Below are 24498 nucleotides of genomic sequence, written 5' to 3' on the forward strand. Positions count from 1 at the left end.
CGTACTGCAATGTTTCTTGCTCATCAAAATTTCAAATGGGAGGTATTGCCATAAGTATCCATATGTAAATTACAGATTTGACAAACACAAATATCAATACAGGATGTCTGAATCCAAGTCTTATTTCAAGTGCTACAGTGACAGTTTCAGTCAGTGGAGGGATAGAAGGTATCTGGGGAGTCCTGACACCCCTACATTGAAATAGAATTTGATTATTAAAAAAGTTAAAAACCAAATTCCATCTTTAGAACCTGATTATTTAAAAGAAGAAAATTCTGGTCATTCAATCTCTTTTCACACCTCTCCAATAAATTAACTGCAGGGAAGGTGCTTTGAAACTGTACCCCATTATGTCTGCACCTTGTATTTTAAGGATTGGAAGCAGTATGTTACAAATACACATTATCTATATTTCAGTGCCTCTGAAGTCTTACACTGAAGCAGCAGACAGTGTGCTTTAATTCTAATTTTCCAATCTGAGTGAAATTTTCTGGTTCAAACCAGTGCTATAACAGAGACTCAACAGCAGTGTGTAAGTTTTCCAGGTCTCCCTGTGTTTGCAGGACTCCACATGCAAACACTGATATTCCCAGCTGGGAACAAAGTCACAAACCAGTGACCTGTACTAAACACAGAGCACAGTTTACATCACAGCCCAAACTAAATGAAACAACACATACAGCATACAGACAGTATATTGTGTATAGATGCTAGCAGTTCTGATACCATTATTTTTTACATCTAATAACTCTGTCTATAATAAAGAGTAGAGTCCTGCATTGGACAAGCCAACTGCTGTGAACTCACCCAAGCACTCAGCTTTCTGTTCCGGGTCCCCTTGCAAGCAAGTCAGATCCAGGTCTTCTCTCTCGCATCCAAACTCTGGCTGTCGTTACCTGAAGCCACATCTCACTCCAGGAAACCATCACTTTCACAGAGAGTACTGATGCACAGGGCAGTGAGTGAGCCCAACAAGGGCCAGGCTGCAGGACCTCCCTAGGGGCTGAGAACAAGTGGGGACCTGCCAACACAGCCACCTGCTCCTGAAAGCATTCCTCCAGCTTAGCTTTCCCACCGTAAATTCTTGATGCAGAGAAACAATTAAAAAAAAGCAATCCTGTCATTTATCCTCCAGGCTGGAGAGAAAGAAGGAAGCTGCCACAGCAGTGCCTGTTTTGAATGCTTAGCAGGTACACAGGCACAAGGGGGATGATGCTATAGATAAGCACAGACAGAAATAGCTAGAAGGATGAGCTGGCTCAGGGTGGTGGTGGTGAAAGGCAGCAATCTCCCTTCTCCTGCGTTTTCACCAAAACCAGCACCTAACCTGCAGACTCACCGAGCAGGCTTGCAGGAGAATGTCCCCCCAAGCTCCGAACATCACGCTGGAAATATCCTTCTTGCACAGATCCCCTTCGCCAGCTTGGGTGGGTGCTTTGAGGACCGCATCTTCTCAGCCTACTTCTGACTCAGAGCACAGAGCCTGCTCACTGCCTGTCATGGGTTTTGGTGTTGTTCCCAGAATCCTGCCAGGAAGCCGCTTGCTCACGGATAACCCTGCGCCAGTGGAGAAATCCAGCAATTATGGCTCAGAAAATACTGCTGAAGGACTGACCAGGGGTATCTGGGCAGCCACCTCGCCTCTCCCCCACCTGCAGCCTCACACAGTTTCTCCTCTGCACTTACCAGCTCCCAAGGAGACAAGCAGAGCTGTCACCTGTCACTTATGTAACTTAGCCGCAAAAATACAAAATAGCTAAATGTGAGCATTTTGCCCAGCTGCCACCATTTAATAAACCCTTGTTCCCCCTCTGTAGGGCAACAAAGTCTCATTTTTTTTCTAAAACTGGAAAACAGTCTCACCTAACTGTACTTGCACTGGGAAATGAGGATTAAAAATCATGCTTTTTAAAGCTGCTTGAGCAGGAACGATTAGCCAATGCCTCCTCTACTCTGTGCAGCATCAATTCACAGGTCTGCGGCTGTCCATACAATGGGGTGATCCTGAGAAACCCCACAGCTTAGATGGAGTTGAGATGGGCACGTACCCTCTGAGCTGAGCTTGAAGTGGCAGTCCGGGAAGGGAAGCAATCTTACACAAACCTGAGAAAAAAGTGGAAGAAAAAGGAGGAAAAAAAAGAGATGGAGGGAAGAAAGGGGAAAGGCAGGAGAGGAGCATCACTGCTATGGTTTCACTGGGTGGGGGCAAGGGTGGTGAGGGGATGGCAAGGTGTGCACTGGAGAAGAGGGAGACCACAGAAGGCCAGGACTGGGGCACAGACAAGAGAAATTAAGTGATAAAGCAGAATTCATGAGAGGAGCAGGCAGCCAGCGATATGGGAACACAACAGAAGGAAGGAACAGGCACGGGAAGAAAGAGTCATCATGAGAAAATGAAGAAGAAGAATGATCTGAGGCACAAATGAAAGCTCAGCACTCAGAAAAACACTGTGAACAAAATGAGGAAAAATAAAATTACAAACCAACCCTATTATAAATAACTTTAATTAATATCCCAAGACTGAAAACACATGTTCTGATATGTCCTAATTCCTTCTCTGTTTGCTCCCTGTAACTGCAGCAGAGCTGCTCCTGTGGTACATTACTTCACCCATTGAGTCATGCTTACATGGCCAGGATGAGGTGAGGGACATTCCTGAGAGCAAGGGGACAAGAGGCCACCAGCAGAGAGTCAGGCCACTGCCCCACTCTTCACCTCCAACATCACCACTACAACTGACCGGGTGGAGAGGCAGCTACAGACTTGGGGTCAAATACCTGTAGTATAGGAGAGCTGCTGCCTTAACCACCAGCTGCCAGCACTGCTTAGCTCAGGGTGCTGGAGGAAACCTCATAGGCCAGATCCATCCTATTAATTTAATCATGCCCAGGGAGTTTCGCAGGGATGAGGCCACCTTCCATGACAGGAATGAAATGGGTGACTTCAGGCCAACTGCCTAATGTGACTAACTCCCAAAACAGGCCTGGAAATCTAACAAGAGACAGCTGGCTAGTAGGGGCCAAATTCAGGCCAGGGATCACTCCAGCGGTTCCCCCCATGCAGGCAGACAGCCTCTCCCCAGGGCTTGGCAGTGCTTTTTGCTAACAGAGATATACCTGTAGCTCACCGTAATACTGTGGTTGTTCAGGCAAAACCTACTATCTTTTCATCCCCCTTCATCTGTCCCAGCTACTCTGGAAAAATCAGTAAAAATAGCATGTTTGCCATTGTAGGAAAACTCAACAACATAAAATAAATGGCTTTTGAAATAGGTCTGAAAAATAGAAACCTTAGATTCAGAAAGATAAAACAGCAGAGATATAAAGGGAAACTTAAACTTGATGCAAACAACTGCAATACCAATGGCTAGGTTTAAACAATTTGTGCCCAGAAACAGTCTTCAGATAGATTTACTGGCTGTTTTTCAGGACATAAATTATTTTTTTCTAAAAATTACTGCTCATTTTTCTGATTACGTTGTCTTGTTAGACAAGAACCAATGTTGCATGAAAGTGCTTAGGTGGTAGCACTAGGGCAACTCACTGTAGATTCAGATTAAAGCTTCCCAAACTCATTAAATGGGAAGTATATGCAGACCATTAAAATAAAAATGTGTTTGAAAAACTTGTACAGTGTAAACTGCCCCTTTTAAAAATATTCATATCAGTTATGGTTACCTCCTTTCAAGTCAATGAAGAAGTAAGTTTGAAAAGCAGGTAAATGTGTGATCAGAAGCTAAGTGAGGAATTTTTTGGTAGTCCATTGAAAGGAATTATTTGCATAAAGCAGATGATTATTTCAGACCTATTTTTGTGTGTTTTTTACACTGCTTTCACAATAAGGTGAACAGTTATCACTTTTTTTTGTCAAAGGGAGGTACACAGTTGCAGCATTTATGGTTTGATGTTTACCATGTAAATGATGGGTAAGAAAACAAGAACAGCAGCAGATGGACTTTTTAAATTGAATTTCCATTATTATGAGCTGTTTCTGGTTAGAAACACCAAAAAGCAAACACAGTAAGCCTCCCTGCTACATAATACTTTAGGTAAGGTTCAACATCTGAATTTTTTGAAATAAAGGTAAGCTGGAGTCCAACTTTTAAGACATATGTTTAGCACAATTTACACTCCTGTTTTTGTTTTGCAAAATTATTTGAAGAATTATTTTATTTGCAAATAATTCTTAAAGATGTTTTATTCTTTTACTAGTATTTGGTTCCTGACTACTTTAACAGCTAAAATCCTGCCTTGGACATCTATAATCTTCCTCACCATCACTCCAAGTTAAAAAACAGTCTGAAGCTTTTTATTCTACCAGGAATAAACACTTTTGATAACTAACTGGGAATTTTCTTGGAGGCAACAATACACATACAACTTATTTGCCAGAATAATTTTAATGCAAGGGACACTTCCACCTGAACTGTCACAAACTTTAGCCTTGCACAAAGACCACCGAGTCAGTAAAAGAGAGGACACCCAGTTTTCCTCTAGGAAACAAATACTGGCTCCTTATCAGTCAAGCCAGCAATAACAACAACAAATAAAAACCTGTCTTGACCACACCAAAAAAGGGATATTCCCAAGAACCATTTAAGCATGAAATCAGATGCAATAGGAACACCATGAACCTGACCAGCTCACCAGAACAGAAGCAACAGTACTAGAAATAAAAATCTAAAATGCTTTCTTCATCTAACAAGAACTTCTGTGTCACCAAGATCTACATTTTAAAGGGTGTTGTTTTTAATCACAGCTTCTATAAAAACATTGCTGATTTGCTTCAGAAATAACCATCTTTTATCTAAATAGACCTGCATAGATAACCCTTTTTTGTCTAATATGAAAGCATCCAAATAATACAGTTATTGTATACCACAGACCACATATGCAACAAGGTAAGACCACTATCAGTTTTCCTCTAATATCTATATATATAATTGCCACTACAGAAACAACTTCGACAGAAGAGCTGAATTCCCACAAGTTTTGTGACAGTCAGTGACCAGGGAGAGGAGTGAAAGCTCTGTAAGGAAAGGCTGAGAAAGGGCTGTAAAGTAAAATTTAACTTCATGTGACAATAAAGTCTTCATGGGAAAGAGATTTTCCTTAATGACAGGAAGACTGCAACTCAAAAAGTATTTTATGAGACTACAAAGATTTCTCTCCCATGCATGGAATCTGCATGTCATCCAATAAGGTGCATCTGTACTGATGTTTCCCCAGCATTTACAGCATCACTAAGAGCTCTGCCACATGTGGCTCATCTGATGCATAAGGGTTTAGTATGACTAGTTCACTTTTTAGCTGAGTTATGAGACACAAGCCCAGCAGAAACCAAGTTTTCCATTAGTTATTCTGCAAGATTTGTGATCATTAGCATAATTCTGAAGTCTTGAAATGCATAAAATTATAATCTGGTTTTAATTCTACAGATTCTTAATGTACATTGCTTCATGTACATGGTACAGTTGATGAATGCTACAGTTTCATCTGCTCTTTTAAAGGGATTTTTTTTTCCTGAATCAGTGTGGATTTGCCAACTTTGAATTTCAGAGAATGTCCCATTGTTTTTGTGTTAGAAAGCAGGGAGAAGTAGAGCTCCCAGTGCTCTTAAACAAGTTCTCTAAAATTGACTGAACACAGTAGGAAGCATTCCAGTTAGTTCAGAAACAGCTTAGTCTTCCTACCCTTATCTTTGCTGATACTCTTATTTGGACATGCTGTATAGTTTCCTGTATTTAGAAGCATGGAACTTCTTGTTCTAGCTCCAGCTTTAAGGACCAATAATTCAAACATGGCACAAGTGAGGAAACAGGAGCATGGGGATGTCCACCAACCTCACAAATGGTGGTGAATCACACCAGTAGCTGATGTGTGGTGAGACCCAAAACTTCCAAACACACAGAGAGATGCTCTAGTTACTAATGTTCTCCTCTCTAGCTACCTCCCATTGCCAGTTCTGTGGATGCTAAAATCCAAAGTGTCCTGCAACAAAAACAACTTCAGTTCACTTATACTGTCATTGAAGCTAAAATTACTCCCAGCAGCATAGAGAGATTTTCCCCTGAAGGACTGGTTTTCCAGTTCTAATACTAGTACATGTTACTTGTATTGAAGGAACTATTCTAGTAGTACCTGGATTCAACCTCCAGTAATGCTTGGTATCAATTAAATATTTCCAGATGCCTGAGCAGAGCCAGTCTAAAAGAGTACCCATGCAATTAATGAGTGCCATGCATTCTTTTCAGTGCACATGAAAATGGGTCAGCAACATTTTGAAGTGTGCACATGATCCTGTACTGATTGTTTCATTAAATTATGTATCAAAACAAGTGATAAATACCATTCTAAGACATAGTTGAAGCTTCCAAGGATTCTCTTGCACAATTAGGCTAAATTAGCTATAACAGACCTTGCTAATAGATTTCACTTTACTCACTATACCTACTGTGGCTTAGCGTCGTGCCCAAAGACACACTGCACTAACACTTAACCCGTGCAAATTGTTCAGTTTCAGACTTGGTAAGCCAGATATTTTTTAATGTTATTTCTATACAATTCCCAGCAGCCAAGGCCAGAGCCTGTGTAATGATGCATGTCATTCACAGCACCCTCCTGCAATCTGCAGAGCTGGGACATGCCAGCAGCCAGTCTGCTAAACGATCAGTTAAGAGCGAGAATGAAGAGTTGAAGTTGTGTAAATAAGAAGCATTCATGTAGCTGGGATGAGAGGCATTAGTCACTATGCTAACAGCATACCCTGACTACAAGAAGGACCAGAGCATACACAGATCAAGGTTCTGCTTATCACTAATATCAAATAAGAGGATTACACATTGCATGCAATCAGGGATGTTTTCATATTCACTCTTCTGCATATCTCAAGCAATTTTCTCTGGCCTTGCAAAAGTGAGCACTCAAGATGAACTTTTAGAATATGAAAGTTAATAAGCAGCAGAGATTGCAGAGTTTTGCTAGATCTGTGGAAAGGTGACTTCTCAGCAGAGAAAAAGACCACTTCTGACCTCTAAAGATATTTCATAGAGCGCATATTCTTATTACAGCAACAACATAAAGATTGCATAAACTCTTCCACCTTACTTTGATGACGAAATGCATACACTTTATTGCTCTACAGAAGACAGGCTGTTCCATTATTGACTATGGGACCAAATAAAGGAAATGGTGTCTGGAAGAGGGTTTGTGTTTGCAGACTAATACACAAGGCTCAGCTTTTGCACTACGAATGGATACCAACTGATTTCTCTAGTGATGAGCAGCTATTTATAGTTTTAGTCAATTAAAAGCAGAGAGGAAGCTCTGCCTCACTCTGTTGTCTCACAGGGTTGTAGTCACTCTCCTGCATTAAAAGCAACATGTCAGCTCCACAGGATGACTGTGGCACACTTTCAGGAGGTGTTCAGGAAAAGGAAACTCCTTATAACATTCTCAAATCATGTGTAAGCAACCACATATTCTGAAAAGAGCAGCACCAACTCCAAGGGACTTCAAAGTCTCAAATAAAAAACCTTGCCCTGGTAAATCAGGTGTCCATACCTGAATGCGATAACTCAGGTGTAACATCACAGTAAGTTGCTGGAGCTGCCTCAGTGCAAAGTGTGACAAGACATCCAAGCCCCAAGCAGCTTTCTCGCTTATTCATGACCAATATTCTGTTGTGATACACTTAATCCTGAAAGTCCAAAATGCTGAAGTCAATCCATACAATTTATTTAATAGGTCATTCATCTTAGATAAGAGATTAGTTATTACCAGGAAAGGCTTGTGTCGAAGGACAGAAAACCAAATTTTCTAACTTCCTTGCTAGTGATTTTTTGCAGAATTAGAAAAAGAAAAAACTTAGAACTGACCCACCACTGTTGATCAAGCACAAAACTTATTACACAGCAAAACTGTTTTTACCAGCATTTTTACTCAGCTTCACCAGTTGACAATCTCTAGAGATACAAGCATTGAAGTGTAACAAAAATAAACGTGCTGTGGGCGGCACATACAAATGGTTGATGAGCAAGGCATCAACCTGGCCAAGGATCAGGTGAAGATGTGAAGGATTTCAGGACTGAGGACAAGCACTTTCTGCTGTCTCTGCCACAGAGCAGAGGCAGCAGAGGAGGGTCCATGGCAGGTGGTGCAGCAGGTAAGACCAGCCAGGAGAGCAGTGCACACAGCTGTGACAGGGAAGCAGTTACATCAGAAGTGGGCCACTGAAGAGCTAAGGAACACTACAGAAAGAGTGAGAGGATTTGAAGTAGGATGATGTGCAGGGAATTCCCTGCTGTGAGAGTGGGTAGCAAGTAGTCAGCTGTGCCCTCCACACAGAGAAATGTGTATAGAAAAGGAGTTAAAATATCTATTTTAGGTATATGCCTTGAATACTGATCAGCCATTCTCAGAGAGGAACCAGAGATGGGCTGAGGTACACAATGGCACAGCAGGAGATCAGGCAGGCCAGGATTAACAAGGTTCTCTTGGAAAGAGCTGACCTAGCAGTGGTAACTGCAACTGTGAAAGGTGGTCAAACCAGGTCAGTCCCAGCCAGAAAATAAAATGAAAACCCCATCCCAAGGATGAAGAAGAGAGGATGGATTTATAAGCTATAGCTGGGCAAAAACTGCAGCATGTTTCCAAATAAAATGGATTTCATGTGAAGTGCAGTGTCAACAGTAGGAACTTAAATTTGAGAACATTTGATTTTTTCAAGCAAAAAAGCTGAAAAAGTTGAGGAAGAAAATGTGGTAGGTATGGCAGTGTCTGAAGACATCCATTAATAGTAGTAAAAAAAAAATAAATCTGAAAGCTATTTCCTTCTTCCTTTACCAAAAGGTAAGTTTTCCCTCTCGCCTGTATCCAGACTTGCGTGGCTATCATACCACCTGACACCATTTCAGGTCCTAACTGAACCAAAACATTATTTTCAAGGCACCTCAGTATGAATCTATACACACTCCATTATAGTTTGTGTCTTGTTCTCTTCTAATTAGGAGGTAAGCCTTTTGGCAACATGACATTTCCTGACCCTCACCATAGTCTTCCTTTTTGCCCAGGTGAAGGAGTGAAAAAAACAACAACAACAAAAACAGACAAAAAAAACCCAGATCTAGAAGATTTTTACTGAGAGTAAAGCAACTGAGAAGGGCAAAGCAGTCAGGCCAGGAATTAGACCAAGGGAATGGGTAAATTAATTTAGGGAGATCAGGAGAGAGACTCACAAAAGAAAACCCTGGTTCCTGATTTTCAGGGTGCAGAAGATGGTGACAGTCAACTCATTATCACATCATTTTCAATCACTTGTATGACACAGGGAAAAAATTTTGTGCAAAGAAGTTCTTCACATTTGGGGTCAAGTTTGATATGGGAAAAAAATCTTAGTGTCCTTCACCTACTCCCCCAAACTTCATTCTACCCCTGTCACCACTTGCAATATGAGCAAAGCAAACCCTTTCATATCCTTCAAAGTTCCATCTTCACAGAACATTATCAGTAGTCCCCAGAGTTCTAATTTATACCCTATTACAGTTCTATATGGGAATTAAATTAACAGACGCCAAGGCAATTGCCCAGGAAATTTTAGCAAAGTAGTCTTTGAAATTTAGTACAAGTGGAACACATATTCACAGAAACAATAGAATAATGTAGGTTTATTTAAAAACTGTAGCAGGTTCATTATTTCCTATACTCTATTCTAATCTAGAAGTAGCACAGACCTTTAAGTATATGAAATATTTATATTACCCTTATGAGTTAAAACTGAGAAAAATATACATTCTAAAGCTAACTAAACACCTATACTCAGGCTTCACCCATTGAAAAAAGTCTGAAGAGGCAAATATCCAAATATATTCTTCAGGAGAATTTGAGAGGCAGACTCTCTTTACTTTTAAAGAAAAGCTCTTCATGTCTTCTTGATCTTTCACATATTGAGAAGTGGAAATACTACTTACTTTTCTTCTACTTTCTATGGAACCAGCATGCAAAGCACACTTGCAACTCCATAGAAACAGCATTTTATGTATAAATCAAATTAATAAACCTCTGAAATTTACAGGAACCAATTCTTAAGGAGCAGCAGGGGCAGACAGAAAAACAAGAATGTTCTTGCAAGTCAGAAAACAGAGGACATGCTCCAAGATTCCTACAGTTATCTTTTTAATAGTTTATTCTTGCAGTGAAGACCTTCTTTGCCTACCTTAATAGTTAAATTAACTTAAGCAAGGAGCAGCCTGAATCTTTCCTTTAGAGACATCTTTATATGTGATAACTGTTCACACCAGAAATAATATTTGGATGAACAAAAGGTTCACAATAGAGTTAAATCTGGCGAGTTTTTCTTTTTCAGAAAGTAAAAATTATTATGAAGAATTGTATCCCAGTATTCAGTGATATAATATGAATGAAGATATTAAAGGGAAAAAAATTAAAACCCTTGAGAGGCAAGAAGAGGATCATTGCTGAGGTTTTTTTCTGGGAAACTTCTTAGGCACTGTAATGATGAATTCCAACAGAGGAGCACAGACAAATCCATAACTGCAGCTCAAATGTAAATAGATGAGATCTGACAAGAATTATTTGAATGTTAGAAAAAAAATATAAATGCCAGACTACAATCCCATTTACTTCCAGCAGGGGAAAAAAAAAAAAACAACAGAGTCTACATTTATTTACTTGTAAAAGTCATTAAAACAAATGTGAGTAGAACAAATCTAACTTTGAAAAACACTGTAATTCAAAAATTATGAGTCATTCCTCCAAAAACCTCATCATTAAAAATAAAATACATAATACATTTATTTATTTATTAAATCTTTCAAATGTTAGTTCAGCCTTGGAGGGAAGTTGCATTTTTTTGTTCTAGCTTTTTTCCCATCAGACTGTAAGGATTAGAAAAAGCTAATACACGTATACATAAATAACATGTGCAAATCAGGCACTAAAAAAAAAAATCATAAAATATCTGGACACTCACAGGAAAAAAATAGTAGGATTGCAATGCATATCACTAAAATCTACTAGTGAAACAGAAACTGAGAAAGACTCTTTCAGATTTGGTCCTTATAGCATACACAAGCCATAGCAATCTCTCCATGAACTCTAACTAGGTGAAAAGATGAAAACAAGCTATTTTGGGAAGAACAGAATCCCCAGACCTGGGGCTGCCCTCCCACTACATCCACCCCCAGCAGAGCAACAGCTCCATGCTGCTCTGTCCTCATCTTTGCCATCTAGTTAAGAAATTCAGATGAAATGTCAGCACAGGGCCCCAGTGGATCCCAAAGTCCTTGAGATGGAGGAGGAAGGGTCACCCTCCATCCTGCACCCCATGCCCAGCTCAGCAGACATGGGCACAGTAAGTGGAGAACAGGGACGCACACAGAGAAAACTCCAGGAAAGTCTGCAGAGCTCTACAGACTGCAGTGCTGAATTCTGAATATCTGAAGTGCTACCAGCATTCAGACCGGCTAACAGAAAGGATTCTCCTGTCCTACTGTAAGTAGCTCAGTGATGGCAACTACAGATCTGAACAAGATACAACATTGTCTCAAAAATGCACACCCTAGCACGTACCACTTGATTTATTCATTCTCCAGAACTATCACAAGTTCAAAGCCCTATGTGGAAATACGTATATCACCAAGATCAATAGTGCTGCCTTTCATGTATCAGAACTCTCCAGCTCCACAGTTACTACTTCAGCATATGAAAGATTATGAGGATATAAAGAGATCTGGTTCAGCTTGATGTGTTAAGCCACTAGGAAAAAAAAAAAAAAAAAATCAAACAGGAGTGTCTTTGACTCCAAATTACTTCAGCGGTTAAAACAGAAACTGAACAAGTTAACTGCCATAGCATCCTCCAAGCAGTACTGATATTTACTCTAAAGCATTAGATCATTCACCTTGTTTCTTAACAGTCTTGATGCCAAACAAACCCAGCCAGCAACAGTCACACCATCACTGGTGTAGCAGTCACCCAGCAGAGGGCTGAAAGGTCTTCTAACTTTCTGGAGTGTCCTTGTCCAGTTACTTATCAGCTGAAGTTGTGGGGTTTTTTCCCCTGTTCATTATCTAACATTAAATTGGGATTTGTATTTATGAAAATACGTAAGCTTCAAAGGGGGAGGATACTGCTTTGGTAGAGACTGCCTACTCCAGCATACCTTTCTTGTCTCTGGCTGCCACAGCCCCTTCACAAAGTGGTGGTTACCAGCTCTCCATCTGAAAAGAAGCTGTAGGATTTGAGAAAAGGAGGGCTACTTCCATCTGAAAGAGTCTGACATCCATTTGCATCCAGCCTCTACCTTGCATTGGTTGAATAATTCAAAAGTCAGTTCCTGCTGAGAAATCATTTTCACTACTGAAAAAAAAAAAATCCTCCTCTATCCACTTAAGCTTATTAAAAGTGTAATTCCCACTCGTCTTCCAGAGGCGAACACTCTAGCACTACTAGACAAAGAAAGGACTGTCATTTAATTAAGGTAAGTTTTCTTTAAACAGTCTGTGGTCTGGGGGACCATTCACACTAGGGACCACACTCGGTAGCAGCATGGACAAGATCAAATCAGGTTTGGCTCCCCCACACCCCCCCAGTTTCCCATCACTAGATCGGCGAGTTTTTGCACTCCTAACACTCTTCCTTGTTGACCCGGTGTGCCCACAGCACATACCCTCATTTTTACTCTATAAAAAGTGCTCTGGTGCTCACTATAGTTCATGAGTTTTGAATGGAAAAAAAAAAAAGGCGCACAGAGTAATGATGATGTTTTACAATGCACTGAATGCACTGCACAGGGTCCAGAAAAGACACTGGGCAGAGTGCTGCAAAGAGCAGAACAACTCCCAGCACGGAGCACAGCGCACCAAGCAGCACAAGTCACTCGCTGCCATGTACCCATCTCTCGTTCAGTGGTGTAGACACGGTCTAACGAGATCTGATGAGCCTCCCCACAGGCAACATAACTCCGAGACTTCACAAGATTTTGCTTCACTTCAAAACCATTTGGGAGCCTATAATTGTGATGGTAAAAGAACATACCTAGGATGATATTTGAAGTGAAACAAACTGCAACATTGCAGCTTATATTGGACAAGAGCAGAATACAGGTAGGTCACAGAGGCATCAATATAAATGCCACCTATTTCTACTTGCCACATACAGTTCACAATTTCATTAAAACCAGAAAGTCATTTTTGCCCTTATCAGGAATTGAGAATTTCTTCAGAAAAACTAAACTTGATAGAGCTCTCACATACATTTCTCTGTGGCCCAATATGACCATAAGAAACTCAGTCGTCACCTTCTTGATAAATAGAGCCAAGAATCAACAGAAAATGAGTGTTTCATTTTTGTGGTATCTACGTTTGGACAACTTTGGGCCACATATGGCTCCAGATAAGAATATCTGCTCAAACGTGCAATTTTGTCTGGTAGGCATCCAATCTCAGAAAACCTCGAGTATTGTGAATGCTCAAATATCTGTACCTGTGCATCAGGGATTGGTCTATGATGATGTCCTGGAGTACACAGCTTTACTTCTTTGTGTATCCTTTTCCTGTTTGAGACAGTAAGTTACATAAGCAGCCGTTTTGATGATTCAGGCAGCTAGAGAGAACAGACCCCAATTGCCTTCTTTTTAAAATATGTACTTGTAAATCAAGAAGCATTTCAAGATTAGGCATCTGTCCAGTTCTTTTTATCATTTAGTGTATTATGCTAATGAGGATACTGTTTCTTTAATTATCATTTGCAGAAAAATTTCATTGGGTCCCTTGATCTTCCTTAAAGCCATCCCTATGCTTGATTCCCCCACAGGCTTTTAATCACACTGCTTCAGTGTGGAACTCTGCATTTGAGAAAAAACTCTTCTCAAAACTGGTTCACTGAGAAAGTTTAAATTGTTTTCTCTCATCTAAGCTATATCCTGTGCCACTTGGCAGCTTAGGAGGAAGAGCTAGAAGACTCAAACTAATACTAGCTTATGTACTAAATGCAGCCTAATGCCAGAACCTATTATACTGCATATGTAACGAATACTAAATGCCAGGACTTGTCAGAGCTAGAGAGACAACTGAAGTGAGCTATAAAATAATACTGTGAAACTACAGTAGAATTCAGTAAACCCTATCCAAGCCTGGCAGTGTTCAAGAAGAGACTGGACAACGCCCTCAGGTACATGATGTGAACTGTTGGGTTGTCATACTCAGGGACAGGAGTTGGACTCAATGATCCTTGTGGGTCCCTTCCAACTCAGGTCATTCTATGATTCTAAAAGCAGTTATAATACACACATCATCAGCTGTTAACTTCATTATGCAAAATTACCCATACATGATGTTCATGGGCATTTGTTACTAGTCAAATGGCTCTATCCATTTAGTTTCGGTGTAGTTTTCTGGTTGTCCTGGTAGAGGTTCCTGTAACCAAACCCCTAGCTGGGTGGGAGCGCCCAAGACCCACTGGGTGTACAAACCTACCCCACTGGTGGTGGCTCTCCTGCACCCCTGAGCTCATCCCACAGCATCCCCATAACTGTGCACTGCCAAAACACAGCAAAGGCTGCCCACCTGGTCACCACATCAGCGTCCTCCTGTGTCCATCCACCCGCCCCGGAAGCAGTCCCACCAGGGAGCGGGGAATTCATCCGCTGTCCTTTGGAGATAAAGAGTTGTATAAACTTGTCTTCTGAAGGGAGGAAAATCCCATCTTCTAAGTAATCTCTGGAAAAGTGCTGGCTTCAGCCTCCAAAGCAGGCTCAGAAGCCCCCAGCATTCAGATGAGAGGTTGTTGGCATTTTTTGGTTTCAGCAGCAGCCACCTTTGAACAAGCCTTTGGGTATTTGCTTCACTGCAGCCCCCAAACTATTGATGCTTACTAAGTCAGTGTCTCATGCAAGCTGAGCTGCATGAGTGATAGATAAGGTTGCTAGGGATAAGTAGCAACTCCCTAGGCCACTACAGAAAGGAAGGAGAAGGAAGAGGTTTTTTTGGGATTTTTTATGTTCTAGCACACACACTGCTATGACCAAATGTATACTCCAGTTACGGTATGCACATTTAGGGCTTAACTGTAATATATATTTCATGCTTTGCATTCATCCCACAGTGAAACTGAAAGAACTACTGCATTTTGTTAAAGCTAAGACCCAAACTGCACTAACATCTTGAAGCAAAGTATTTTACAAATATTCTGACATCTTATTTATCTGTTTTGCCATAAAATTGGCTTATACATGATTAATTATGAAAAATAAGCACAGCATGCTTTCATGCAGTTTTACTTTGAAATCAAGGTCACACTTTGTTTTGAAATTCAGAAAAAAACAGTATAAATAATATAATTAACATATCAGAAGATTCTTTGCAAGTAACTTTATTTAAGCAGGCTAAACCAGGAGTTTATGAAGTTGTTGCTATTCTGTCATTGCAGACAGATAATTTTTTAGCCCTTTTTTATACTTCCATTTTATTTTGCTCAACCTTTGTACTGGAAAAATGCTTGGAGTAGCATCCCTCATACAAAGCCACACAACACTGAATGAAAACAGTGTCCTTGTCCCAAAGCATCTACAAGCTGATTCTTCCCCTGTGGACTCAATTCCAGTTAGGATGCTGCTACTTAAAAAAAAATAATCAGTAATAGTGTGGTTATACATGGAAAAACAGTTACTTAGAGTCATAGAACCCTTCAGGTTGGAAAAGTCCCTTAAGATCATCAAGTCCAATCATAAACCTAGCACTGCCAAGTTCACTAAACCATGTCCCTAAGTGTCGCATCTACACATCTTTTTAAAACCTCCAGGGACAGTGACTCCAACACTTCCCTGGGCAGCCTGTTCCAATGCCTGACAACCCTTTCCATGAAGAAATTTTTCTTAATATCCAATCTAAACCTCCCTGGATGCAACTTTAGGCTATTTCCTCTAGTCCAATCACTTGCTACTCAGGAGAAGAGACCAACACCCTCCATGCTACAACCTCCTTTCAGGTAGTTGTAGACAGCCTCAGCCCTTTTCTCCAGGCTAAGCAGCCCCAGTTCCCTCAACCGCTCCTCACAAGACTTGTGTTCCAGACTCTTCACCAGCTTTGTTCTTTTATTTGGGCATATTTGACGCATCAATGTCTTTCTTGTAGGGACAGGCCAGAAACCAGACACAGTGTTCAAGGTGTGGCCTCACCAGTGCTGAGTACAACTTCCATAAGGCACCTGAATATATCCAGTAAATAATTGTGCAGATTTTCTACCCAGGATAATCAGCTGCCCACATACTTTTGTGCTAAGCACTGTATAGTACTGGGAGATGCAGGTCTCAGGCATTTGGGTTTGACCATCTCACACAAACCATCCTATGAGGATACAGCTCCTTACAAACCCTCACCCAGGGTACATGTGCAAGTCAGTTCTGGTGATGGAGCAAGACCACGTGTTGACAAGTAAGTTGCTCCAAATAGTACAAAGCCAATTTCCACATGCATGCTGTTTTAACCAGGTAACTTTTAGTAACCTGAGCAACAACCATTTGTTAAGAGTATATCTGACTTTCACAAAGCATAAGAGAAGAAAATGTATCAACTTTTGACCTCAGCTCCTGTCCTTTCCCTCTGCCTCAGCTGCTCTCCAGAGTCAGTCCCAAAGCCAACCATAGCATGAACTCTGTCTCCTGAAGTTTACCTTCTCTGCCCTCTGCTACCATTGCAGAGCAGCCTGGCAGTGACCACAGGATTGCAAAAGGCCATGTGGACTGGGAGCTGCTGACTGGAGGTCTGACTGACAAGTAAGAGCCTCCCCATGTCAACATGAATTGTCAAAAGAACCGTGATTCATGTATTACAGAGCTAGAAATAGAAAGCAATACTTCCTCTGTGCTGGTGATATTTGAATAGCTTCTTTTTTAAAAAGGGCAAACAATTCGTTCCACTGAAAGCTTGCTTACAACAGCAATGACTGTGCTCAATTTCAATAGAAATTAGAATGGCCTTTTTCAAAAGAAAGCTCAACTCTATTAAAGGTTAAGAAGGTAACAGACAAAAACACAAGATAAAAATCAACACTAAAAACCACTGTACTTATTTAAGAGAAACAGGGTGTGCAGAAGATAAAGCCATGGATACAGCATGTGCAAAGAGAAAAACAGAATCTGGAGTATTGGCAAATGACAAGCTGAGATAGAAGCTAAGCCTGCTAGAAATCCACTAAATGAGGTAAGGGAATAGAGTGAGGCACTCCTCAAGTGTATGCTATGAAAATATTGTCACATTAAATTTTATTGTAGCAGAGAATCTGTTCTCAAAGAACCACTTTACTAGTAAGAACTGGGGAAAGCCTGCAAGTTCTAGTTCATGGCTTAATACAAGAAAATAGTGAAGCCAACTCTAGCTAATGTTATATTGGACTCCTGCTGGATACAGGTGAACCATTTGACTAGAAAATTGTGACTCACTCCAGGCAAAGGGCAATGCTCCAATTTCTTTTGCAATTGGAAAACAATGTCTAATCTTGTTTGGATATTTTAGAATTACAATTTCTCAATCCCAAAAAGAAATAATGAGCAAACCTGAGTAGGGGGAAACAGTCACACAAAAATATAAAGAGGACCTGCTAAAGGATGCTTTGTTACATATTAAAAAAAAAATCATTGCCATGAAAGGAAGCTTTTTTTGTTTGAAGAATCCTGGCTAAAGAGAGTGACAGAAGCAGCAGAGGAACCTGTAAAACAAACCCACAGTACATAACAGATGGGGAAAAAAAGGCACTGATATCAATGAATACAAATTAACATTGCAGAAATACAAGCAAGCTATGGAAGCAAAAAAAAAAGTTAAAAGCTTTGGTGGAGTTTATGACAATAGGAGTTCCTCCCTAAATGGAAAAAGAATAAGTGAATGCCAAGCAATGACTTCAGTAAGTCATTCCAGATAAAAACTATCAAATGATTCAGAAAAAGACATATTTGACAACTACTTCTACTTCGTGTTCAAAAAGATGCAAGATGCTGTATTCACATCTTACAGTGACAGTGACATACCTCCCATGCCATCAGTAACTGGAGAGAGTTTTAAATAGTCCCTCAGTTAAAACCCTGTGTTCAAGAGTTGAGAGCAGATGAACTAATAACTTTTGATTCAGTGACTGCTTTTAAGAAACACAGGAACACTAGAACTTCCTGGTCACCAGAAAGAGTTAATACCAAAGCAGTATTTAAAAGGGTTAAGCGGAATAACCTAAGCACCTATTGAACAGTTGCACTGACATCAGTAGTAAGCAACAGCAGGGAAAGGTTACCATGGGACACAATCAATAAGGCACTGAAAGACAGTAGCATAATTAACACCAATCAACACAGCTGTACGGAAAATAGGCCTGGTCATGTAAATCTGATCATTTGTATGCAGTTACATCATCATTTTATAATGGTAGTGTGCTGACAGGACATATTTCTAGTCCTAATTTCACACTATGCAGCAATTTAAAGTCATGCTATACATAAAATCCTGAATTAAAAGATTCATCATACTACAACATGGCTCATACTAAATGAATTTCAAAACCTGCTAACTACATGGACAACTAATTGGAAAATCAGCATCCAGATAACAGATTCCTTGTCAGTACAGCAGGAAAAAAAAAAAATAGGTACAACATTTAAAAGCCAAAAAGATCTACAGACTGCCCTGAAAAGCAAGGTTTATTATTTACTGGAACAGTTTACCTGTGACACAGTAGATACATTACTACTGGTACCCTTTAAATCAGAACCTTGATCTGTTTCAGGAAGATATGCTAAATAAAGAAAAATTAAAGGACTATTACTGATATAGCCTCAATTTTTCTGATGTGAACTTAGCAGACAGTAAGAATAGATATTCTTGTGGTCCCCTCTGGTCTTTAAATTTATAAGCCTAGGAAACAATGATCCAGACATTATTAATTCCTCTGGAATTTAATGAACTAAGTGAATCACACTTAATCCATCTGATACAATATGAAGTGTCTTGAGTGTTTCTATGGGTTTTCAACTGTGATCCAGTGTTAAATTACTGGATGACTGTAAAATTATTATCAAGTCACTTCCCTGAATTCCTGATTTTTAGCTGAAAACAGAAAAAAACATTTCACTAGCTATTTGCAGAAATACGGAAGTATTGTATCAAACTCTTGACCCACAAATTCCCATGTAGACCACTTTGACCTATTCCTTAGCATTACTTAAAAAACCACACACACAAAAAACCCACAGACACACAAAAAAATCACACATATTTCCTATCAGAACAGTATTTGCATGGTGTGTCAGAATGCCTCCCACTAGGTACAACTGTGACTGTAATGCACTGTAACTTCACAAAAATCTCTCTTAAACAGGGTGATGCTCTTGTATACCCATCATCTTCCCACACAGTACTCCAAGATCAGTACAAGAAACATAAAAGTCACATTATCTCCACAAAACAGACATTATTTTGTCCTGTCTATTTGAAACAAAATACAGGGGTTTGAAAATGCCATTCTCGCAGACAACTCTGGAACAGGCCAGAAAACTTTATTCTCTTGGGTTTGCAACAAGTGCTCAAACTCCAAAATAGCCTTCTATGTTTCTTTCTCTATTTGACACCTACTTCTGGCACAATTTTCCCCTTCAGAAGCTGAGCATCTCTAACACTTATCACAGTGAACTCATTTCAAAGATTCACAAAGCTTTGTTCCAGATGATGGCCTTCAATTTTCAATTCCTCTGGCCATAAGGAATCAAAAACTTCAAGCTGCTTCTCACAGGCCTTGCTTTGAATACCATTGACATGTTCTCTTCCTTTCTGAGCAGACAAGTACTCAATACCTGTTAGCAGTGAAACAACATACCTTATGGAAGGGCAGGCTTTAATATGATGTTTTGGAGAAAACTACTAAGAAATTACTTCCTCTGCCTTTTTTTTTTTTTTAAATCTCATTTAAATGTTATTACAGAATGCTGGAACATTTTACAATGCCATTTTTTTAATATTGACATAGTTCTTTTCATAACCACTATTCAAGCACTAGAGTCCTCAACCACACTGGGAAATCCACAGGCATATATAGAAAATTAAGAATACCCAGCAAGATTCATCTGTATTTATCACTTCAGCTCATTCTCTTCCAGCTCTGTAGCCAAGTTCCAAATCCAGCATCCAGCCTTTGATCTTGCCCCATTGGCAACAGTGAGAAAGCTGTACACAGGAACACTCTTTGTGAGGGTCCAAACAGCAACTCCCTCCCAAAGAGTCATACAGCTTTAGCCTCACTGGCTCAGTTACAAGACTTACAATCCAGTAATTACAGACAGAAACAGTTATAACTGCTTATAAACCAGAAGTCATTTGTATATGGGAAATGCACAAAAGGCATTTTTGTACGTCCTTCACATCGCTCAACGCAGTGTCCTGAAAATGTTCTCAAATGGGAGATGTGCATTGCAATACACCTTCCCTTCTTTCGTGTGGGGCAACAGTGCTGGAGAATCACATGCCACCTGCAAGCCCATAAACACGGGATTTCTCTCATTTGGTTTAGCCACCTGACTGCTGCAGGACTGTAACCAGGATGCAGGTGCCACCCAGAAGACAGTAACACACCAGCTCACCCATTTTACAGCCAAAACTACATCATCTGTGACTGAGCATGACTGCTGCCAGAAAAACAGCTTTTGACTTCGGTAAGGGATGGGATATTTTTCCCCAGGCTCCTCTGACCATACCAGTTCCTATCACAAAGCACTGTCCCCAAAGGCATCTCCATGTATGAAGAATTCCTTGAAAGCTGGGATCATGCCGTGCTTGTGTCTGCTTCACCTTTCCAGCCTTGCCAGTCCTATCTATCAGCCAGACAACCCGAGTTGGAGAGGGAGACAGACATTGTAAGGGATTTCCTACGTTGAGAATCAGAATGGAGGGAATGTATTTGCCAATGACCCGAGTTTGCTTTCTCTTTGATCCCATCTGCTTTCTGCCCTTAGTCTGCTTACTACTGAAACATCACAGGTAAAATATGATTGCTGACCTCCCAGAGGCTTCAGCATGCATTGTTATTGCTCATAACTGAACAGAACCTCATGCCACCACAACACAACTTTACCAGGATCCATGTCACAGTCATTTCCCAGCCTACAAAGTTATGTCTTCCCAAGTATGAAAGACTATCTTCAAATATTATCATATTATCTCAAAAAGTAGACAGATTTAATTTAGATATATAGTACATTTGTTTAGATATTTATATTTTCAGTTTATAATATGCCAACCAGACAGAAATAAAAAACATTAGGAAAACAAACACCTATATTTGTTTGATAATTCCCCCCCAGGAAGAGTCTCATGGTCTGTTTTGAAGTCACCTTTATCACCATTGTTTGTTTATACAGTTGTTAGAGAGAGTCTTCATTGGATATACGAGCACCAATATGAAAATCAAAGACATCTTGCAAAAGAGTTATTTGGTGGCAAATACATTTAAAAGACCAAATCCGATAATAATATGGAAGATGAACTTACCCAGAATGCTTGAAAAACAAATTTCACTTCCATTAGTGCCCCAGAAGACACTCCCTGGGTGGAAACCTTTAAAAAAACAAATAAAAGACTCATTAGAATTAGAGTAGGTAACAAGGGCAGACAGCATCAAGTCTTTTGTAAACACAGTGCTCAAGATTAAACATCCTGCTCTTCTGATTATGATCCTGTCCAAATTTCCTGGCATTAACTCACAAATAAGCTGTTCCATGTTAGGAGTGAGTGAAATGAAGCAATGCACCTAATCTCAAGAGAGGAAGAGGATACAAAAACTTTACGAAACAAAAACTCCTCATTTTCTGTTCCTCTTCCTCTGAAGTATCTTTAGACTAAGTCAACACTCAAGTCAAATTTAGGTACACAAACTGAGGAGGAATCACGGATTAAACCTAGTCAGATTTTAATATAGAGATCACTGTTTTTAAGGGGCTCTGTGCTATTTGACACCCTGTTCCTATGCCACATTTTGATGGGGTAAGGGTGATGTATCGCTATTCAGGAAGATTTAGCTGGATTTGCTTGTGATGAGGTCACCCAGAAGTATGAAGGGAAAGAGAAGAAAAATGAAAGGGCAAGAAAGATCATCCAGAAAATACACAGAAGGAGCTTCTCCCATAAGTCAAAAAAAGATTGCAACCACAAGAAATAAACATCATGAATGAGAGAACACGAGTTATGATTTCAAAAAAAGAAACAGGTCAAGGCAGAGAAAGAAAGCCAGTCCTGAGATCATATAAGGGGTCATGAGATGTATTTTTTTAACACTGGTAAAAGGGTCCAAAGTCAAACTGCTAAGAATCGAAGATGAAATCAGAAGAGGTTTTGCCAAGTAGGACTAATCAGATCATAAGATGACAGAAAAGCTGGAAAAGTATTTGGTTGGGTTTTTTGGGAGGGTTTTGTTGTGTTTGTTTGTTGTTGTTGTTGGGGGGGGTGGTGGTGTGTGTTGTTGTTGCGGGGGGTGGTGGTGTGTGTTGTTGTTGGGGGGGGTGGTGGTGTGTGTTGGTGTTGTTGGGGGGGTGGTGGTGTGTGTTGGTGTTGTTGGGGGGGGTGGTGGTGTGTGTTGGTGTTGTTGGGGGGGGTGGTGGTGTGTGTTGGTGTTGTTGGGGGGGGTGGTGGTGTGTGGTGGTGTTGTTGGGGGGGGTGGTGGTGTGTGGTGGTGTTGTTGGGGGGGGTGGTGGTGTGTGGTGATGTTGTTAGGGGGGGGGTGGTGTGTGGTGGTGTTGTTGGGGGGGGGGTGGTGTGTGGTGTTGTTGGGGGGGGTGGTGGTGTGTGGTGTTGTTGGGGGGGGGTGGTGGTGTGTGGTGTTGTTGGGGGGGGTGGTGGTGTGTGGTGTTGTTGGGGGGGGTGGTGGTGTGTGGTGTTGTTGGGGGGGGTGGTGGTGTGTGGTGTTGTTGGGAGGGTGTTTGTTGGGGAGAGGGTGGTGTGTGTTGTTGTTGGAGGGGGGTGTTTGTTTTTAATACCGTGTCAGTGATGTGTATTTATCCGTATTATGAAGGAAAAGAGACAGGAGATAGATTTAACAATGAGTGCAAGGAAAACCAAGAAAAAGGATGTGACTGTGGGACAAGCAAAGCAGGTGGAGATCAGAAGAGCCCTGAGAATACAACAGATGAAAAGGCAGAATCAGAGAAAAAAAAAAAAGGTAGGACAGCTGAGGGGAAAGGGGGAAGTCATATGACTAATTTTTTCCCTTCTGGTAAAGATCAAGTGGAGAAAAGTTAGATAAAAATCTCAGATATTAGAAGATGGAAGATATAAATGGGATTTTATGCAAGACATTTAATCAGTCTTTGAAAATGTTTTATTGACATGCAACTGATGATCATGAGAATTTTCACATAAATGTGTCAAAATCCCAAATCCAAAGTAACTCACTGCAAATCACGCACTAATTACAATGACGTTTATGTTTTAATAGGAAATTCCAGATAATTTCTATTTTTCCCCCCACCTTCCTTTCCCCAGCAAGGCAGGTTGCTCCTTTTCAAATAACTCAGTTAAATTAAGTTGTATGTTCAGCCTCATTAGCCACCATCTCCATTTCCCCGCAGTTTTAATTAGATAGGTCTCTTTGTGCACAGCTACCTCAATCCTTCCCCCTAAACAATCCCTCGATTTTGCTTTTTTTGTTATCATTCTTCAAATGCTCCTAATTACACTGGAAGCAGCCAAGGCGATCAGGGCAGAGCGGTGCTCTCCCATGGAGAAGGCAGGGCAAGATCTGCAGCTGGCAAGGCACACGGAACCCTTGGGCAGGGCTAAGGGTTTAGATGCTTCTCCACATTGTTTTACTCTCTTTAATCAAGACAACCCATCAATACAACAGGCTCAAGTAAAGGGTCAGATCCTCTCCATAGACATCAAACCACAAGCACATGGAGCTGACTTCTCCCAGCAGCCTCCTTCCTGCTTCACAAACCCCCATGCTGGTCCACCACCTCCACATCCAGCACATGAAATCACAAGGCAGGAACAAGGCCCCAGTACCCCACCAAAGCCAGAGGGACACAGGAGGCCCCTGAATTCAGGATGGTGCCTGGCTGCGTCTCTTCCCTCAAAGCACCCACCCTGGCAAGCCCAATGCATCCTCCAGACATCAGGCCACAGCACTGTCCTGAAAAACAGGAGAAAGTCTCAGGAGGACCAGCTTCAAGGGTCTGACCTGGCCTTCAGTCCACTGTTTTAAACAAGCACAGAAGCAAAGGTACTGAGATCATGAGATGACCTGTTTCCAGGTGGAAATGGTGGATAAAGGCTGATATTTCAGAAAAGAAAAAGGAAGTGAGGAGGACCAGCTCTGCCCATAAAGAGCAAGGCAGGACTTAAGGGCAGGATTTCTCCTTCAGCCCCTCTTTGCACTCTATTAGCAGAGAAAGACTACAAATCCAGCAAGAATGACTGGCAGAAAACTCCTCAGAGCAAAGGACCTCTGCTC

Source organism: Nesoenas mayeri (assembly GCF_963082525.1).
Source record: "Nesoenas mayeri genome assembly, chromosome: 1".
NCBI classification, from domain to species: Eukaryota; Metazoa; Chordata; class Aves; order Columbiformes; family Columbidae; genus Nesoenas; species Nesoenas mayeri.